The following is a 16,968-nucleotide window of genomic DNA, read 5'->3' as shown; positions in this document are numbered from 1 at the left end:
GAACTGAACTGAACTATGGTGTTGGAGAAGACTCATCTTGAGAGTCCCTTGGACTACAAGGAGCTCAAACCAGTCAATCCTTAAGGAAATCAACCCTGAATATTCACTACGAGGACTGATACTGAAGCTCCAATACTTTGGCCACCTGATAACGAAGAGCTGACTCACTGGAAAAGACCCTGAGGCTGGGAAAGACTGAAAGTAAAAGGAGAAGGGGATGACAGAGGATGAGATGGTTGGATGGACATGAGTTTGAGCAAACTCCAAGAGACAATGAAGGACAGGGAAGCCTGGCGCGCTACAGTCCATGGGGTCACAATTGAAACAACAATAATATACGAATGTATGTACACATATAAGGTTTGCTCTGTAAAGTTTGTATAAGAACAGAAAAAATTAGAAGACAAGACCAAGACTAACCTGGGAGTAGAAAAGAAGGACAAGGGCAGGACATCCATCCCCTTCACAATGTATTTTCACACACAAAGGTATTATGAATAATCCCTTTTGCACCTTCCAAATTTTCTATAAGTGAATACGTTTTTCATATGAGAAATAAAATCCGCATTTAAAAAAGGCAGTTACAAAGATAAGCAGAGAAAATGGGGGAGAGTAGCACCAAAACTCACCAAAACTAAAAGCAGCATGGCATGAGTGATAAAAAATATAAAACATTTATCTTCAGACTGATCAGTTAAGCTGCACTATCAACACACAAAGCCAAGCGGCCCTGAAGAGCAAAAATTGATTAGAAATATACAAATGTCCCAGTTATTCAGACAGTCAATTATGTAAGTGAAATAGAACTTTACCAGAGGTCAGTAGTTTGCAGTTTCAGATGGCAACCCAGCAGTCCACAAAAATTTGAAATGCCTGTCTTTCTACTAATCAATTATGCTTCTAGGCATCTATTACCACATATTCAATCATGACAAGCATGACATATAAGAACGCTGTTGACTACAGCTTTATTTTTAATGGCAAGAAATTGGAGAAAATTTAAATATTAATAAGGAGGGAATTCCCTGGTGGTCCAGTGGTCAGGACTCCATGTCTTCACTGCAGGGGGCCCTGATCTGGGAATTAAGATCCCACAAGCCCCATGATGCAGCCAAATGAATGAATGAATGAATAAATAAATATCAATAGAGAAACAGTTAAAAATCAATATACATGGTATAGTCAGAAGAAGGGGTACTCTGGGATTAATAAAGTGAAGTAGATTTGCATGTATAGTATGAAAAAAAAAGTGATGAAAAACAAAAATATTTTGACTACCATTTTTTGCTAAATTATCTAAATACATTTAGGAGAACAGTATGGAAAGGTTACGAACTGTTAGTAAGGACAGCCTGCGGAATGGGATGCCTGGGTGAGTGAGGGGTGGGCCAGTGTTTTCACTTCTACAGCACACCTTTATACAGCTGGATATTCTAGGGCATGTCCTGTTCTGCAACATTTTTAGAGGCAGTGGATTCATGCGCGGTTAACGAGACGGTATAGATGCACTTTAATCCCAGACAGGAGCACCGCTGCCTTTTAGTGGAAACATCAACGCAGACAAATGATAAATGCTCCCCATCAATCAATGACACTTCCAGAACCTACCCCCTCCTCATGATCACAGATACAAGTGAGCAACGGTGCTGCACTCTTCACACTGACCCTGGCCATGTCAGAGCATGTCTGTGGGGAACCAGCCCACCAGGGAGGAAGGTCCGCCTCGCACTGATGTGAGAAGCAAAAACACAAAGAGTACTGGCTGGCCTGGCAAACATGGACTCTTCCTCCAGATCAATTACGATCTAAACTCAGTAGGGACAAAGAAGACGGAGGTTGGCTTTGGTTTATAACTATTGATATTCTTCTCAAAAAAAAAAAATGCTCTTAATCTACCAACCTTCTAGGACTCAAGCAACTAGTACAGTGCATTTCTCTGCTTCAAGAGAGCAGCTGATGAAGTCAGACGGGTATGTCCTTAGAGTCCATGCCACACCATGAGGTATTTCATTATACAATGACTTCTTATTGCTCATGTTTTTGTCTGTTTTGGTCTTAGCTCTTCAAATAAACTCATCTTGTTCAGGGCACTGTCCCCTCAGGGAAGCGGCACAAGGTACTGAAAGAGCACCAGACAGGAGTCAAGGGCCACAACTCCCAGAGCCACTTCCACACTGTGCGACCCTGAGCAAGGGATCGTTTCTTTGATTTTCAGTTACCACATCTGTAAAATTAGGATTTTTAAAGACTTTGCAATTCTACTATCTATGATTTTTACATTTATCATGGGACCTATTATAGAATCGAGTACAGCTATTTATACCAAATTTTTCTCACATTTTTAAGCAGAATATGCACACGCTGTCTTCACAAACAAACAAGATTCTACCTAATTTTAAGAATAAAATAATTAAGTGTAAACCACTTATTTGAAACAAGTAAACTGAAATCATTTTACATGTATTAACTGCTTAAATTTCTTAATAACCCAGTCAATTGCCCCTATCAAAGATGAGCAAACAGGTCCAGCAAGCTTTCTTACCCAAGGTCACATAGCTGGAATATGATGAAGTCAAGAAGCAAAGTGGAAGAGTCCAGCACATTTAACTATACACCCTCAGTTCAGTTCAGTCACTTAGTCGTGTCCAACCCTTTGCGACCCCATGAACTGCAGCACGCCAGGCCTCCCTGTCCATCACCAACTCCCGGAGTCCACCCAAACCCATGTCCATAGAGTTGGTGATGCCATCCAACCATCTCATCCTCTGTCGTCCCCTTCTCCTCCTGCCCTCAATCCTTCCCAGCATCAGGGTCTTTTCCAACGAGTCAGCTCTTTGCATCAGGTGGCCAAAGTACTGGAGTTTCAGCTTCAACATCAGTCCTTCCAATGAACACCCAGGACTGATCTCCTCTAGGATGGACTGGTTGGATCTCCTTGCAGTCCAAGGGACTCTCAAGAGTCTTCTCCAACACCACAGTTCAAAAGCATCAATTCTTTGGCGCTCAGCTTTCTTTATAGTCCAACTCTCACATTCACACATGACCACTGGAAAAACCATAGCTTTGACTAGACGCACCTTTGTTGGCAAAGTAATGTCTCTGCTTTTTAATATGCTGTCTAGGTTGGTCAGAATTTTCCTTCCAAGGAGTAAGCGTCTTTTAATTTCATGGGTGCAGTTACCATCTGCAGTCATTCTGGAGCCCAAAAAAATAAAGTCAGCCACTGTTTCCACTGTTTTCCCATCTATTTGCCATGAAGTGATGGGACCGGATGCCATGATCTTAATTTTCTGAATGTTGAGCTTTAAGCCAACTTTTTCACTCTCTTTTACTTTCATCAACTACACATCCTACACCCTACTATATTGTAGGAGAGGAAGGAATACACAATTTGTGAGTTGCTTTCTCAAATCTGACACATATAGAGGTTCTTGCTTTCTACCACCTCTCCTTGAGACTAAATTATAATCCAATAGTATTATTCCAATTGAATAACTATATAGATGCACACAAAATATTAAATAGCAATACAAAAAAAATTCTGAAAAAAAATCTAGTGAATATACAGTTCTTCTCCAGGCTTTCTCTGAATGGCTTTCCAGAACACTTTGCATTAACTCTATAGTACAGAACCAACTGTAATAACACTTTTTCTCCCACCACCTAAGCTGCATTCCTGGCCAGCAGGCCTGTCAGCATATTGCCTGTACCCTTGCTTTGGTATGGCAAATAGATGGGGAAACAATGGAAACAGTGAGAGACTTTTATTTTGGGGGGCTCCAAAAATCACTGTAGATAGTGACTGCAGTCATGAAAGTAAAAGATGCTTGCTCCTTGGAAGAAAAGCTATGACCAACCTAGACAGCTTATTAAAAAGCAGAGACATTACTTTGCCAACAAAGGTCCATCAAGGCTATGGTTTTTCTAGTGGTTATGTATGGATGTGGAGAAGGCAATGGCACCCCACTCCAGTACTTTTGCCTGGAAAATCCCATGGATGGAGGAGCCTGGTAGGCTGCAGTCCATGGGGTTGCTAAGAGTCGGACACAACTGAGTGACTTCACTTTCACTTTTCACTTTCATGCATTGGAGAAGGAAATGGCAGCCCACTCCAGTGTTCTTGCCTGGAGAATCCTAGGGACGGGGAAGCCTGGCTGCAGTCCATGGGGTCGCACAGAGTCGGACACAACTGAATCGACTTAGCAGCAGCAGCAGCATGTATGGATGTGAGAGTTGGACTATAAAGAAAGCTTAGCACCAAAGAATTGATGCTTTTGAACTGTGGTGTTGGAGAAGACTCTTGAGAGTCCCTTGGACTGCAAGGAGATCCAACCAGTCCATCCTAAAGGAAATCAGTCCTGAATATTCACTGGAAGGACTGATGCTACAAGTTTAAGCTCCAATTCTTTGGCTACCTGATGCAAAGAACTGACTCACTGGAAAAGACTCTGATGCTGGGAAAGACTGAAAGCAGGAGGAGAAGGGATGACAGAGAATAAGATGGTTGGATGGCATCACCGACTCAATGGACATGAGTTTGAGTAAGCTCCCGGAGTTGGTCATGGACAGGGAGGCCTGGCATTCTGCAGTTCATGGAGTCAAAAAGAGTCAGACACGACTGAGTGACTGAACTGAACTGTTCTTGCTTTGGTATGAGGTATCATAACTGACCCTCAGTCAATATGGAATCCAATAAAGTTTGCTGAATGAATGTCAACTAAGTTTGATGATATATTAATGAGATGTATGCTATTTTAATACTGTGACAGACCAGGATCAACACTTCAGTCATGCTGCAACTTAATAAGGCTTTCAATGGAATCTTGATCATCTTTAAGTCTCTAAGTCTTCCAGCTTAGAGAAGCAGGAAGGTGATTAGATATTTGAATCAAGAGCACTTAAGAGACAGTATGAAAGTGAAAGTCACTCAGTCATATCTCACTCTTTGCGACCCCAAGGACTGTACAGTCCATGGAATTCTCCAGGCCAGAATACTGGAGTGGGTAACCTTTCCCTTCTCCAGGGGATCTTCCCAATGCAGGGACTGAACCCAGGTCTCCCACATTCTTCCAGGGCAGAGGTAGGAATAGCAGCAATCATTCTTAAGAGAGGATTAAGGAAAAAAAAAACCCACATTGATCTAACTTTGTAAACCAGAAAGTGAGCTAAGTGAGAATGAAACATCAATAAATGCCAATTATTTTTTAAATCTTGTTTGGACTTCTTAGCCAACAAGCCTCCCACTTAAAAGTAGAAAAACAGGCAGTTTTGGCCACAGTTTCAGAGGATCCGTGAGGACATCCAGAGATTTGCCAAAGATCATGGACAGGGACTGAAGAACTTCTGTTTCAGATAACTATGTGAAGCTGGTAGGTGCGAAGAACTACTGCTCTTAGCTTTTACTACCTGCCAAATGTGTTCACCAGCCATGTCACTCAGCCTTACCATGGCCCTAGGAAGGAGTAAATATGCTACTCTCTTGATGGAAGAATATGAAACTCAGGGAGGTAAGATAACTTAGCCAGTTGCACACCTGAAAGACAGAAAGGAAAACTTAGCTCTTTAACCTGGGAGGTAAGAATAAGACTAGCTTATAGCCTTACCTTGGAGATACTGTGGTTTGCTTCCCGATTACTGCAATAAAGCAAGTCACATGAATTTTTGGTTTCCCACTGCAACTAATAGTTATGTTTACATTACAAACGTAGTCTATTACATGTGCAATAACAGCATTATGTCTGAAAAAACAATGAACATGCCTTAATTAAAAAATACTGCTAAAAAATGTTAATCACCCGACAATGCAGGGTTGCCCAAAACCTTCAATTTATTAAAACACACAATAATGTGAAGCAAAATAAAGAGGTATGTCTGTATCTGATTCCAAAGCCTCACAAACCTTGGCCTCCTTTTGACATTCAACAAGTTTCTGGAGCAAATTATATAAATTTTTTGAGACCACCTCCTCATAAACTAACACAGCTGGTGATAGACTATATTAAATGATGATTTCTAAAAGGTCTTTTCTTTCATTTTTAAAATTACATTTATTTAGTGTAGGTACACCTAAAAGAACTCACCCTCTGTTCCCACCCAGCAGAAAGCATGGGCAAACCTAAGGTGCGCATGAAGGGAAAGGGCCCTGGCCCGTTTGTGGTTGGGAAGGTGCAATCCTCTGAGTCCCAAGCCTCAGGAGAGGGTTGGACTGAAATCCTGGGCAGCCTGTACTCCCGCTGCTGGCCCTAAGAGAAGCATGCACTATAGCCAAAGGCCTGTTTGATGCCCTCAATGTAGTACCGCTGCCAACCCTGCCACATTCTCTCGTCCTCATAGGCAGGAATGCCTCAGCCTTCCAAACACAGCTCATTCTCTCCATTCTTGTCAATGAAGGTCAAGGTGATGGTGGCAAAGCCACCTTCTGGCCAAGATTTAAACCTCCACTTCATCGCAATATGTTTCTCAGGGACCAGTTCAATGAATTCTCCAGACACTGACACCAATCAGCTGAAACTTGCCACCTTTCTCTGCTTCTAACATTGCAGGAGGGCTTTCCAGGTGAAGTGGAAATGTAGGGAATGCATATTTAATCCCTGGGTTGGAAAGATCCCCTGGAGTAGGAAATGGTAACCCACTTACTCCCATATTCTTGCCTAGGGAATGCCACGGATGAGGAGCCTGTCAGGCTACAGTTCATGGGGTCGAAAAGAGTAGGACACAACTGATTAACTCAACACAAACACATAACATTACAGGAGCATGGGTATAGGCCTGAACAAGCTCTTGGGTAGTAAAAAAAAAAAAAAAAACAAAAAGCAAAACAACTCTTTAGAGCTCTGATCTGGGTTTTTGAAGGGGCAGATTTGGCCTTGTGCTCCTCAGTTTTCAGTGCTGTCTGCCCAGCTGGGTCTACTGACTCTCCATGATTGTTGGCAATATCATACCCCGTGTGAACTCTGTTTTGAGGATGCTGCTGATTCTTTAAGGCCACGAGATTTGTGTCTGGCTCATTTCTGGCAAAGCTCACACTAATCTCCATTTCATCCACACTATTTTCATCAGACAAATTGAGGATCTCCACACGGCCCTTGTACTGCACTCCAGAGGTACCTGTCCAGTTTAGTTTGATGCTCCACTCATAAAAGAAGGTAAATTTGCCTTTGTGATGGTTAATGGATGCCTTCCCATCGTTTATTTACTTCTGACACCTTGAACTTCTCATTTAGGACACATATAGGAACAGTGTTTTGAGTTTATCTGTGAACGTATTCCGGAGAAGGTGATGGCACCCCACTCCAGTACTCTTGCCTGGAAAATCCCATGGATGGAGGAGCCTGGTAGGCTGCAGTCCATGGGGTCGTGAAGAGTCAGACACGACTAAGCAACTTCACTTTCACTTTTCACTTTCATGCACTGGAGAAGGAAATGGCAACCCACTCCAGTGTTCTTGCCTGGAGAATCCCAGGGGCGGGGAGCCTGGTGCGCTGCCGTCTATGGGGTCACACAGAGTTGGACACGACTGAAGTGACTTAGCAGCAGCAGCAGTGGACATATTCAAAGCATCCCTTTCAATGCCAGCTGTTGACATTGGTGGTGTCTGCTTATTCCTCCATGATCCAGCATGGGTCACCCTCACCCAACCTGGCCATCGGCTCTCCTCACACATTGCTACCAGCTCCCGAGCAGCCAGTCTCAGGACCATTCAGTCCCTGCCTCCCAGCAGTACCTGGAAACTACTAGAAGCCAAAACGTCTTCTTGCCATTACATGCTTGATCCTATGTAGAAGGACATTTCTAGAGCTTGGATACAGAATACAGGCATACCTCACTTTACCGTTATTGTTGCAGATATTTGCAGATATTGTGATTACAAATTGAAGGTTTATGGCAACTCTTCATCAAGAAAGTCAACTGGCACCATTTTTTATAATAGTATTTGCTTGCTTCATGTCTCTGTCCACATTTTGTTAATTCCTACCATATTTCAAACTGTTTCATTGTTACTGTGTTTGTTATGGTGAACTGCAGTCAGTGATCCTTGACACTACTACTACCACAGAAAGATTAGGATTCGCTGATAATGGTCAGTATTTTTTAGCAAAATACTTTATTTTTTAGCTAAATACTTTAGCAAAAAAGTATTTTTTAATTAAGGTATGCACATTGTTTTTCAGGCATAATACTATTGCATACTTAAAAGACTATATTACAGTGAAAACGTAACTTTTATACGCACTGGGAAACCAAAAATCCACGTGACTCACTTTATTGCAATATTCACAAAACTGGAACCAAATCCATTATATTTCTGAGGGTGGCTGTGGAAAGAATAATATTGAAGGTTCCATCTTTTCAAAAGGAAGCACAGACAATCATATTAAAATCAACTAGCAAAAGACTGACAAACTCAAGACTCTATCCTTTATAACCTAAACTATTAACCATTAGGCAAAAAGTACAGTCGTCCTTCAGGATCCAAAAGGGGTTGGTCCCAGGGCCCCCCGCAGATACCAAGCTCTGAGGATGTTCAAGTCCCTTATAGTACAGTACAATGAACACAGTCGGCCCTCCTTATCCTCAGGATTCACAGTCAAAGATTCAACCAACCTGGGTTCAATTCAACGGATTCAATTCAACCTGTGGTTGGTTGAATCCGTGGATAAAGAGGGCCGACTACATATATGCAAATGGCTGGTATCCACCTTGGATTACAAGTATCTACTGGCCACTCATGAAACTGAATTCTTTTAGAACAATATTATTCTAGAAATCTCCTCCCACATTATGCTTACAAAATAGGTCCTATTTTCAGTAGCCCTGGCACAAAAATATTATAGCAAACAGAGCAATTAATGGTCGGGGATGGCTGGCCAAATTTGCCAGTGACAATGAAGACAATGAAGGAAAGATAAGAAAAGCTTCAGAAGCTGGGCTGACAAACACGGTGACAAATATACAAAAGGGAGGCATATATTCTCTCATGTAAAAATCTGGTTTTGGTACTAGACAGACAATAGTGTCATACAGATAGAACACAGGAGTAAGGTTACCAGCAGATCTGGTTAAGTGTGTGAAGATAAAGAGCTCAGTGTAGAGAGCTCTTAGTTAGTTAAGTCGCTCAGTCGTGTCTGACTCTTTGCGACCCCGTAGACTGTAGCCCACCAGGCTCCTCCGTCCATGGGATTCTCCAGGCAAGAATACTGTTGAGTGGATTGCCATTTCCTTCTCCAGGGATCGAACCCAGGTTTCCCGCATTGCAGGCAGATGCTTCAACCTCTGAGCCACCTGTGTAGAACTCACTGGGTTTATACAGGTCCTCATGAGACATTCAAATGAGGATAAACTCTAGGGCCTGGAGATTAAGATATCAGGGCAGATTTAGGAGTCATCAGCATACATGTGGTAGTTGAATCTATACAGAGAAAAAGGAGGGAGGCAGGAAGAACCTTCAACAACATCAACATGTAAGAGGTGAGGGCAAATGACCTAGATCTAGGAGATGAAAATACAGGGGTGAGGGGAGGTTTTAGGAAAACGAGTTTTAAAGAGGAGGAAATGAGGAACAGCAGCAAATGCCACAGAAAGGGCAAAGCTAAATAGAATATTATGTTCAGTCTGGTAATTAAGGACTTTATGACAAAGCTGAGGAGTAAAATTGGAAATCAGATTTCAGAAAAATGATCAGTAAATAAAAGGAGATGATAAACAAAGGTCACTCATTCAAGAAGTTTAGTTTAACAATATATTTACCCTCTCTGAATGTAGAGGGTTTAGCTGATACTCACAAATAGAACAAAAAAAAGAAAAAAGAAAAAATTCTGCCTCTAAGTTAGTTCTTATTCAATTACATTCAATTACATAACATTTTTATGTCAAATAGTTAAGCACTCAAAAGATGTAAAGTGTTTTTCCAGGCACCATTCTGGATACTAACATATCATTTAATCATCACAAACCTATGAAGTAGGTTTTACTATTCCTATTTTACAAATGAGACAACTATGGCACACAGAAGATACACTACTTTCTGAGGTCCCATAGCTAGTAGTACGGTAGTCAAATCTGAAATTTCACTCAAAAAGAATTAAGAAGTGGGGAGGGCAACGTGAGAAGTGAGGGTTGATAGACGAAAACTGTAAATGGTATAGTAAGACTGCACTGACTGTTTCACTGGACACATTTTAACATCTATTCAAGAACTTATTTTTAATTTGAAAGAATCTGTGTCTTCTCTCATCTCAGAATCCTACATTGCTGAGACCTGACATATTCATGCCTCTTATGACACTCAAGATTCAGCACTGTATTATAACTGTCATTTCTCTTACTGAATCACAAGTTGATTGAAAACGGATGTGTATATCATTTATCTTGGTGTATTTATTCCTCTAATCCTAACGTAGAAGATTCTAGACTTACTATGGTAACCACTTCACAGATATACAAATATCAAATTATGTTGTGCACCTGAAACTAATACCTGTTATATGTCAATTATACCACAATTTAAAAAAGAAAGATGCTCAATAAAGGCTGGTTGTATGAATGATCATTTTTACTTCTCAGAACATCCTGGGGGCTTCAATAACTTATTTTTAAAGTCTTAAAACTGCTATGTACTATTCTGACTCAGACATTATTTAAATTGTCTATGGACCACTCAAATTACTGATTTTGCTGGAAATACCATTCTGAAGTAAAAATCAAATATAATTCCCCTGGATAAAACTTTTTAAGGATTCCCTATCACCTACTAGTCAAAGGTCATAGCCCTGCTTTCCAACCTTACCTCTAATCCTAGTCACCTGCTTCCAACTACCAAACTGGGATTCCCTGGTGGCTCAGTGGTAAAGAATCTGCCTGTCAGTGCAGGAGACGTGGGTTTGATCCCTGGGTCAGGAAGATCCCCTGGAGGAGGAAATGGCAACCCACTCCAGTATTCTTGCCTGGAAAATTCCATGGACACAGGAGCCTGGCAGGCTATAGCCCCTGGACTCACAAGAGTCGGACACAACGTAGTGACTAAACCACCACAGCAACAAACAAGTAGGTGTAAGTCACTGGCCTCATGGGACTTACTTCCATTTTAGTGGGGGGGAGATAAAAAATAAGGCTGACATTTTATTAGATTTTTGTTAATTGCTCTGTTTTCATCCGTCTTTTGGTCATTGTAGTTTATCCTTTTTAAATTTAAAAATCCAACCACACACATACAAAGCTCTGGAAGTGCTCCGACTTAAGTGTGTAAAATGAATTAAAATGACACAATTCTGGGGCAGTGTCTTTTTTTATATTTTATTTCTAGATGCATACCACAATGAAGGCACTCAATATCTTTTATAAAACCTGAGTCATAGCTAGTTTGGTCAAAAGAAGCTATATGAGGTTTTCAGACAACCCCAAAATATAACATGTCAGCCTTGAGGCCTTAGGCACATCATCTTAACAGTTAAAGTTCTTTCTCTTACATACTGCCTCAGCATGTTTCGAACTCAATGTGCTTTAACAAGCCCTGTCACAAGGCTCAATGTGTTAGGAGGAGATCTTCACATTTCATCCTAGAATAACTTAAGTCTTTGCAGTTATCTTCAAGCTGCTTCACCCATGTTACTAAATCCTGGGCCATGATTATCTTCATTGTACAGATGGGGGAAGGAAGGATATAAAATAACTTGACTGAAGAGTCCCAGCAAGTCATTGAAAGAGCCTTCATTTTAACTATCCACTCCTGTTCCCCTCTTCAAACAATCATTCTGAGAAACTCTCACTGCCAGCAGGCAGAAAAGAGCATCAAACTAGTTATTAGCTTTTACTTGTTTAACTTCAGTGAATAACAGAAGCTTCCTAGACCTGCAGGTTATGATAGCTGTAGGATAGGAGATTTGATAGATTAAGTTTTGCTGACTGAATCCAAATTCATAAATCTACCTCTAACTTCTAAATTTCAAAAGAGCATGAAGCAAACTTTAAAGGTATTTTTTTCCCTCTCTCTCCTGATCTCTAATTCTATCGAAGTTTGCTCAGTCCCCTAAATGTGTCAAGTCATACCTACCTTTTCAGTTCAGGATCCAGGCTGCCAGAATTTTCTCCTACTTAAACTGTAAACCAATCCCTCCTGAGCCAAGACACCTATCATTCCTAGCCAACTCTAGATCTAGACACTAATCTGAACTGGTAGAGGAGCCCAGCAATTTTAATCCCAGGCAGCCCCCCTCTTACACCTCCAAACCATTCTGGGAGGAGTGCCTCTTCTAATCGTCGCCCCATTATGGGGTCCAGAAAAGGGAAATGTCAAGTGTCTCAGATTCCATAAAAACTATTATCCACGTTGCCATTAATGGTAATTTGGAGATCACAACTAGTAATTGAAGTAATAACCTAAGAAGATTCCCACGTTATACGTGCTGAGAACAAATTACTTAGCAGATGACATTTCCTAGCCCAAGTGACTTGCATAACTGGGCGATTAGCACAGGCTCGAAAAAGAGCAGGAAGCTCACACTTCAGTTTACTGTACTTTACTACAGAATTCTACACCAAAACATCCTCACACACGCCTGCCTTGAGATGATGTAAGTTGTTGCCCTAGTCTTTTAACCAGAACAGTAGGGGGGTTCTCTTTCCCTGCAGCGGCCACCCCTCCTTCTAACGACTGGCCCCTGCGGCTCGAGCTAACAACCTCGAAGCCCGCGAGCCCCGCAGCTTCTGCTCGGCGGACACCGCAGCCCCAAACTGGCCATCCCCTCCTCCCCCACGTCCCCGCGTCGCTCGTCATCCCGCGCCAGGCGCCACCCTCTCTCCATCCCGGAGAGGGTTTGGGGCTCCGTTCTGCGACGATCAGCGGGAACGGTCCCAGAGTCGGCACCTACCTCCCACCTCTTCCTCCAGGCGCCGCCGGGGGGCAACGCTCGCCCGCCTCCTCCAACGGCCCCAACGGCCGCGCCGAGCCTCACGCAGAGAAGCGGGGCGCCGCTCCAGGTGCCGGCGCTCACCTCCGCGCCCGCCCTCCCGACCCCGGCCGGCGCCCGCCCCCGCCCGCCCGCCTGCCCCAGTCCCGGCAGGGCGCCGTCGCCCCTCCCCAGGCGGGCGCGTCACAATCCCGGCGCCGGGTGAGGTTCTCACCTTCACGGCCCCCGGCTGTGGCGGGGAAACACCGCTCGGAGTCCTAGACCTGCTCGCGCAGCCCCGAGGGCCCGCACAGGCGCGGCTGCACGCTGAGCCCGGGCCGACGGCCCCGCCTCCACCTCCGGCTCCCGCCTTCCCCGCCCCCGGCCGGGCTCCGCCCAACCCCTCGCGGCCACCTCCCCTGCTCCCCAGGTTCGCAAGGCCTAGCCGCTTCCCATTGGCTCCGCCAGTTGCTAGGCGATGAACAACAGCGGCCTGCATTGGTCCGGTGGCACCTCCAAAAAAACCCGGAGAAAAAGAAAACCTCATCCCTAGAGCCCGAGCGGGATGCGGTCGCAGCTGCGGCTCTCGGCACCTGTTACGCCCTGTGATTCACCCTGCTGGGTCCTGCTCTCCACCCCCTCCTCACTCCCGCGGAGCTCGGGGCCCCGGGCTTCATCGGGCTAGGGGCGGGTGGCGGGGTCGTGGCTGCTTCAAAGCACACGTCCCGAGCCCCTGTGAACCCCAGCACCCACCCGAGCAAAAGTGAAGCGCCCAGTAAAGCTCTGTGGGGTTGAAAAAGTGGGGAAATAAACCAAACAACAGCCGGCACCCAGAATTAGGTCAGGCCCAGGGGAAGGGAGGTTCAAGCGCTGGGAGTCGAGGATGCCAAGGAGAAAAGTTCATGTAAATTTAGGGCAAGAATTGGACCTAGGCGAAAGACAGCGGGAAGTCTAAGAAAAGGCACTCGTGAATTAGAAGTCTATGCAAAACTGCTCCACACCCACTGATCAAAATATGTGCAAAAAAATGTATGCCCGCTACTCCTTTAGCCAGGGTCATGGCGGCTCCTCTCGTGTTCCATGGCCTCCTAAAATTCTCCAGCGAAGATGAGAGGCCAGAAAAAGGAAGGAGATCAGATGGAGAAATCGCAGGCATATGAGTTGAGTTATAAAACAAAGACGTACTTGGATAGATTTTTTTTAAGTGAAGCCAATAAATTTACTCAGTAAAAACAGGTTTGGTATTTTAAGGAGGATCCTGAGAGCACTTTGAAACCAAAATACTATGAGAGAAGGACAAGAATTGTTAAAACTGAAGAACAAGGGAGAAAGGAGTGCCTTCCTTCTTCCAGTTCACACACGTATATCCAGCCCCAATCCTGGATGAAAGATCAAGACGAGAACATGAACATGCCATGGCGACAACTTCAGAATCCAAGGTAACCCTCCTGTTGCTTTTGGCCTAAGCTATCGGGAGGGACTGATGCAGGTAAGCATAGGTGAATGACAGGCCCTCCTTATAAAGACAGACGCCGCAGTGCAGGCTGGTGATAAGGTAGGCCAGTTATTACCAATAATTAATCGCTAACCCAGACAATTGATGAGACTAAAGTGGGGTTACCCCTGCTCCCTAGAAGAGTTCTGAAATTTCAACTGTCCACCCCTCAAAACCCCGCACCCCTTCCCATCTTAAGAAGCAAGTTCGTGTGACGTTTGTCTTTGAAGTAACACTTCCAGCTTCATTTTGACCATTTAACTGCCTCACTGTCAAAAAGCAAGAGCTTACTCTCCGATTAGCTAGAATCATGGAGATCGCTTAATTCAATAAGCTGCGTCTGCACTTCCTGTTGTGGAATTTACAGAGTAGGATTTTAAGAAGGCTTGGGTCAAGAGGAGGTGAGTTAGGAAAAGTTCCGGCTCTGCCCTGGCCGCAAGGGTGAATCAGACCTGTCAAAGTAAACCAGCGCTTTACTGTTTTTAGAGACCCACTTTCCACTCCTAAAAGTTATTGCGGGCCCCCAAAAGCTTTTGTTTATGTGGGTTATATGTATTAACATTTACTATACTAAAATTAAAACTGAGAAATCTAAAAATATTTATCTAAAAAATAATTACATCTTGTCATAAATAGCACATTTTAATGGAAAATAACCATGTTTCCCCCCTAAAATAGTAGCAAGAGTGGTGTTACTTTAAAAATTCGCAAATATCTGTAATATCCAGCCTAATGGAAGAAAACTGGATTTTCAAATCTGCATTCAATCTGTTGCACTATTTCAGGTGGCCCCTGGAAAAAAACTCCATCGTACCCTCAGAATGGGAGTTTAAAACAAAAAAGGCAAATAACATTTTAGTATTATAACAAAATAGTTTTGACTTTGCAGACTCCCTGAAAGGGTCTTGGGTATCAGCTCTTAACACCCTCTCCCCTTCCTCAGATTAATGCTCTGAAAGCCACCAGTCTAGACAGGTCTTGCTTCTCTGTTCCCCCTTTGTCAGTGACTGTTTTAGGAACTAAATGTGTTGTATGAACGTAATGGGAAGGTGGGGAAAAGGGACTCCAGGGGGAGGGTTTTATTTCTGAGAGCCCATAAGTAGTTTTTTCCTTACTTCTTGCCTTGGCCATCTTCCAGTTACCAAGATATGTTTCAATCTATGGTGGCACATCCTGGAACAATGAGCAAAGAAAATATAGGAATGGTAACCTAGAACCAAAAGGTCACTAAGTGGCTAAGTTAACATACCCTGGCTCTGCATACCTCATGACTACTCATGTATGACATAGTAAGTGGCCTGATGCCTAAGCCATTTTAGGTCAGGTATGCAGTTCCTTGGGGCTTCTCCGGTGGCTCAGAGGTAAAGAATCTCTGCAACGCAGGGGACGCAGGAAATGCAGGTTCAATCCTTGGATTGGGAAGATCTGGAGGAAGGCATGGCAACCCCCTCCAGTATTCTTGCCTGGAGAACCCATGGACAGAGGAGCCTGGTGGGTTACAGTCCATAGGGTCACAAAGAATCAGACACGACTGAAGCTATTGAGCAATCATGGGATGCAATTTCTTGCAGCCAAGAAGATCCTGGCTAATGTACAGGATAAAGATTAAAGAGCTTGGCTGCAGCCTGAAAATGATCTAAGGACACTTTGGGCCCAGGGACAAAGGAATTGGGCCTAATAGGACTTTGCTCTAAAGGAAACAAAGGGGAAAGGCATGATCTGGAATGTTTCTTAATGTTTAACTGTGGTTACTTTCCCCTTTCCTGGTAAAATTAGGAGATTGATTATCAAGTGGTGTTGTTTTCCAAAAAACATGAAAACTTCCATCCTTGCTCCTCTGTAGTCTGTATCACAGTGGTCAGAATAATATGTCATGCCACTTTTCTGCTTTGTTTCCCTTCAGTCAGTGTTAAAGTCAAATTTCTTTCCATGGCTACAAGTTTCTTATCACTTGCCCTCCATCTCCTTATTTCTCTGACCTTGTAGCCTACAACTCTCTTACTCAACCATTAGCTCCCCCAGTGCTCCTCATCCTTGCCGGGACTTTCCAACCTCAGAACCTTTGCACTGTTAAGTCAGTTTGAAGTTTCTTCTCCTTAACGTCTATATTACTTATCTCTGCCCTTTCAAATCTAACCAAAGTCACCTTCTTTGTGAGGCCCAAACTAACAACAGTATTCAAAATTGGAACTCTACCCCTCCTGTTTCCTAAAGCTCTCTTACCTTGCTCTTATATAATCTTCAACCATAATACAGAGTTCACTTAGTTTTATTTGTTGTTTGTTCGGTACATCTCCCTTTACTAGAATATAAGCCCAGCAGGGACAGATTTTGTCTCATTGTTCACTGCTGTGTGTGTGCTCAGTCACGTCCAACTCTTTGTGACCCCATGAACTGTAGCCCACCAGGTTCCTCTGTCCCTGGAATTTTCCAGGCAAGACTACCGGAGTGGGTTGCCATTTCCTTTTCCAGAGGATCTTCCCGACCCAGGGATCAAACCTGAGTCTCACCTCCTGCATTGGCAGGAGGATTCTTTACTACCACTGAATTACCTGGGAAGCCTTCACTGATGTATGCCCAGTGCCTAAA

General features: G+C 43.5%; 1 protein-coding gene and 1 pseudogene across 9 annotated transcripts in view; both read right to left on the bottom strand.

Annotated features, from left to right (window-relative positions):
• SSX2IP (SSX family member 2 interacting protein) overlaps window positions 1–13,252 on the bottom strand; it is a 57,123-nt gene extending 43,871 nt beyond the window's left edge. For 4 of the 9 annotated variants that reach the window (XM_070367769.1, XM_070367772.1, XM_070367773.1 and 1 more), the window contains exon 1: window positions 13,120–13,252. The gene's annotated coding sequence lies outside the window, so the exon portion shown is untranslated. Of the gene's footprint in view, window positions 1–5,445; window positions 5,534–12,866; window positions 12,999–13,119 lie in introns of those variants that run through there. The other 5 variants (XM_070367777.1, XM_070367776.1, XM_070367775.1 and 2 more) reach the window with 4 other exon arrangements.
• Window positions 6,139–7,646, bottom strand: LOC102270332 (activator of 90 kDa heat shock protein ATPase homolog 1-like; annotated as a pseudogene).
• Window positions 13,253–16,968: the final 3,716 nt, after the last annotated feature.

This window comes from Bos mutus, chromosome 3 (genome assembly GCF_027580195.1).
Source record: "Bos mutus isolate GX-2022 chromosome 3, NWIPB_WYAK_1.1, whole genome shotgun sequence".
Classification (NCBI taxonomy): domain Eukaryota; kingdom Metazoa; phylum Chordata; class Mammalia; order Artiodactyla; family Bovidae; genus Bos; species Bos mutus.
This window is presented reverse-complemented; position numbering and strand designations above follow the sequence as displayed.